Below are 4878 nucleotides of genomic sequence, written 5' to 3'. Positions count from 1 at the left end.
TGAACTTCATCAACAACATTTGGAACAACTTTTCTATTACAATTGGGGGATAGGTTAGACTCTGAAGCTATCTTTGGGTTGAAGTAATGGCACTCCACCACTCTCCTACCAATATTATGGGTAGTTTTGTGCTATGCCTTGTGGATATTGATGTGTGGGTGTTTTATAGTGCATTGACTATACATGGCTCACCCTAGAATGACATCGAGGTGGGTATTTTATAGTGCATTGACTATACATGGCTCACCCTAGAATAACATCGAGGTCTTCCTATCCATTTCAGTGATGGCTCTTATGTGTTGAAGAACATCCTTTTGAGTCCCTTATCTTGGTCTAGATTTGTGATTCTGGTTTCTCAATTGATGTCTAGTGCCATTGGTGTGTCCTCCATCCATCTTTGGCCTTCCTTGGTTGTATATCTGGCTATAACATGTGCTTTGGCCAACCCACTTGGATCCCTCCCTTTTTGATTAGGATCTACCTTGGGCCTCATGCACTTGTTAGGGTATTAGTTGAGGAACCTACTTTGAGTCCCCCAAATGTCCCTAATCCATTAGAGCATACTGTTTGAGGCACACACTTAATTAGATTTCATATAACTTAGTGGTCTAGGCATGCACTCCAAATTGTAGATTGTTTTAAGACTACCACACTTGTTTACAGCCTCCACACTTTCCTACATTACAGAGAGTGGGCTTTTTGGAAATTACCTATGGTTAGGCCCATTTGACTATGTACATTCGGTCAAAATATATGATTTGACTCTTTTCAAAAAGCCGCCTATCCAATGGTCTCTATTCTCACTCTTGGAAATTCCAAAACTATCAATTTGAACACTCTGCAATGATCTCATGATCTCCTTCCTCTCTTGGGCTTGCTGGCGTTTCTTGTCTCTATGAACCTTCCACCTATTTGGAGGTTTCTACAGTTGTTCTCTTCCTCTCCTTTTAGCTTAACCCTCCATTTGTTGCTTAGGTTAATTTGATTGAGTTGTTGGCATGGTCCCTTATTCACATCTAGTCATCCAATCTCTCCTACTTAAAGGGAGTTCAATGCAAATCTTTGGATGAGGAGTCTAATAACCTTCACAACTGAGGGAATACGGGTCATGCATAGTTTCACTTTACTGATTCATCTTTAGTTGTGTAATTTGTTTGTTGCTATTGTTCATTTCATTAGGAGATAGCATATCTAAACTTGTTTTCAAAATGTGAGAAGTGCTACACAAGTACATAGAGTAGGGTCTAGACTCTAACCCTCTTTGCTACTTCTTGTTTGACTCTTTTCCTTTAAGCCCTTGTAGCTTGTGATAGACTTACAGTATATGAGGGTTAAAGGCTTTCAACCACCTAGGACAGTAATAAACCCTAGGTTCCCTTCCTAGTTTGCTTACTCGTTAAAGGGAAATTCGAAAATTTTCTTAATGCTTGCTGCTTCAATTAGATGGAAAAAGAGGTTAATTAGGTCGTCATCCTTTCATTTCTAACTCTCTTTTCTTTCATGCAAGTAGTTAATTAACACACTAAAGAAGGCAAAAAATAAACCCTAGTTAGTCTTTTTTCCTTCGTCAGTTATTCTTTGTTATTTTACTTTCTGCCTCTAGCCTAAATAAACTCACAAGAAGCTCTAATAACAGTGATAGATCACTGAGGACACGATTAAGTTCACAATAATCTTAGCAGCCTCCTCTTCCCCATAGTAGTTTTCCCTGTTACCCACAAAATTGGATGGCAACTCCACTTCCCTTCCAAGCACTCAAGCTTGGGCCTCCCTTCTCATGGTAATGTGGTGCCTCATTCAGACCATCATCCCACACTTTCTAGTGTTGAAACATAAGATATATTTCAGAGCAGCAAACTGCTTGTGCTTTTTAGGACAGGTAAACTGGATTATTGAAAAGATGTTATAAGGCTAATTTATTCCCATCTAAAGCATGTGTTGATGGCTACATCGAAACTTGCTTTTCTAATTGGTTTTGTGCTTTCCAAAGTTTTGTTGTTCAAATGCATTGATGATTTATCATAGCAATGTTTGCTTTTGACCTCTTATCCTTTTCTAGATAGAGGAATGTTCTTTTATGACTAGGTCTAAAGGAATGTTTGCTTTTGACCTATTATCCTTTTCTAGATAGACGAATGTTCTTTTATGACTAGGTCTAAAAGAATGTTCATTTTGGCGTGAACAGTAAACATCTGTATTCAAACAATTTTGATAAAGTTTGGGGTCCCTGTTCAATTTATTTTTCCAGGAACTATTTTTTGGCTACCATTGTTAAATATGTGAATAATTGTTGAATCCATTATACCTATGATGCAGAAGCCTGTTAAGATTAATGCATTGGTGATAGTAGAAACAGGGGACCCAGATATCTCTCTTTCTTATACACAAATCCAGGATAAAGGGTAGCGACCTTCCTACTAAAATAATGGTTGATTAGTTGCAGGATGGATATGTACTCTTTCTTGACCTCCCCATCTTCCTTTGGGAGACTTAAGCTTTCTTGACCTCCCCCTCCTCCTTTGGGGGACTTAAACAAGGGACCCATATATCTCTCTTTCTTATACAGCAACCCAGGATAAGGGGTAGTGACCTTCCTACTAACATAATGGTTGATTAGTTGGTGGATGGATATGTGTGCTTTCTTGACCTCCTCCCACCTCCTTTGGGGGACTTGCTGTGTTGGTGGGTGTGTGAGAGTAAACAATGAATGATAAAATGTCAAATACACAATGTGACTTTAAAATCTCCACTCCTTTTGTGTGCTATCCCACATTTTTATGAGGTCTTTTCCGCAGCATCACATAATTCCCTATATACAATGATCCTTAACCCAATATGGTGTCCAGAGAAGTAACATCCCCCTCACCAACATAATAGTGGATGGGCTGATCTACTGCATTCATTAACCCTTCCTATATGGCAGTAAGTTTATGTATTTTCAGCTCTGATATAGCATCTATGTTATGTGTTGTTATTAAAGTAAGTCATTGCTCTGGTTTTTAACTCTTACGATGCCATTTTCTTCTTTGATGCAGAGAATTTCATGTCAGGTTATCAAATTGTCTTTGACCGGGACGAGCTTAAACTGGGGTGGAAGGAAGCCAACTGTAAGTGCCCACTTAAATCTGGTTCTAGAAAACGGATATTTGTTGGGGAGTAAAGCATATTGATATATTAATTGAATATCTTCTCCATGCCTTCTGTGATGGTGAGTTTCAGGAACATGCTCTGACTAATTGTCTCACATCCTTTATGGTTTCAGGTTATGATTTGGAGTATAGAAACAGTTCAGCATCAGCACCAACACCATCAAATATTACACCACTTCAGTCTCCCCTTGGCCCTTCCTCAGTTGGCAGCCCAGACACATCTTATACAAGTAGTTCCAGAGGTTCACCTCCAAAACAATCCATATCCCCTGATGCTCTACCAGCGAATCCTAATTCCACTAGTGATGCAACCCATTTAAGCTCATTCTTTCTGCACATTGCCCTCTCATTTATAGTCGCTATTGCCATTCTTACAATTTTCATTTAATTTATTTCTGTGCAATGAAGATGTCTCTAGAGTCCGGGGACATGAATTTTTTATCACAGAAGCTGCAAAGTTAATTCTATTTACAGAGGTACATGTGTATGTGACATGCATTGGGCCATTCATTTACAGCAGAATTTTTTACCACAGAAGCTCCAAATTTAATTCTATTTACAGAGGTATATTTGTATGTAACATGCATTGGGCAATTCGTTTACGGAAGAAATTTCATGGTGATGATTACGATTCATATAAAATTTCAGTTTTGCTTTTAACTTCAGTTTGCAAGGTTGAGAAGGATCTCTCCTGTATGTGGTGCACATATTGTATATAAAAGGAGCCTGATTTGAGAATGATCACATAATTTTTTGGATTATGGTTTAGTACATGGTTTCACCATGTTTAAGAATATTCGGTATCCAAATCAACCCAAGGATTATGATTTACTATATGGTTTTACCATGTTTATTGATCCTAGGTACCCAAATTGGCCCAAAATTTTCAGTAATTTTTTTTGAAACAACACCCAGATAGAAGCCGTGAACTTTGTTTTACCAAATTCCAAACAAAATAACCAAAATAGGTACGCTGTATCTGCTTGATAACCAACATTCCCTTACAGTCAAACTGCGATGGATAAGGAATAACAAAAATGCAAAATTTGATTTATTTCATATCATCAGCGTGCGTGTCAAACTGCGATGGATAAGGAATAACAAAAATGCAAAATTTGATTTATTTCATATCATCAGCGTGCGTTAGGAGATTTTCAGGATTTTTTTTTTTTAATGAAAGGGATCCTTTGCTGTAGTTCCATCATCTTTTTCTTCTTAGTCCTTTCCTTACAAAGTTTGAACTAGGGCAATAAAATGTCTCCTAAGCGCCTCCATTGCCATTGGCTCTTCATTCTGAGTAGAATCATCATAGTTCTTCTGATTGAACGTCAACTGATCTGTAGACCTCTGAAACTGAGAAGGCACCCATGAAACAATTGCAAGGCGATTATCTACAGGTTTAATGTCTAATGTCCTTCTACTTACAGAGATTGCCCCAGAGTCTGATGGTCTCGCAAAGCGGAATAGATCAGGCAAATTGGCCTGTATCTGCCAAGCCTTTTGATTCCATAAGGAGTTTTTGTTACATTTGATAGGAAGATCTGGTGATCCAGCGGCTGGACCACCTAGAAATACTAGTGGATTTATGGGCTTGTAAAGCACGAGTGACTTTTCATCATTAGGGACTGTTGACATTAGCTCTGTTTCCATTAACAAAGGTTCAGTAGTCTGTTGCAATTTTGGTATTTGGACTGGCTGCGATAATTGCCAGGGTTTAAATTTAGAGTTT

Source organism: Pinus tabuliformis, chromosome Q (assembly GCF_031772625.1).
Source record: "Pinus tabuliformis cultivar Carrire ecotype Pingquan chromosome Q, CPIR1, whole genome shotgun sequence".
NCBI classification, from domain to species: Eukaryota; Viridiplantae; Streptophyta; class Pinopsida; order Pinales; family Pinaceae; genus Pinus; species Pinus tabuliformis.
Note: the sequence above shows the minus strand (reverse complement) of the source record.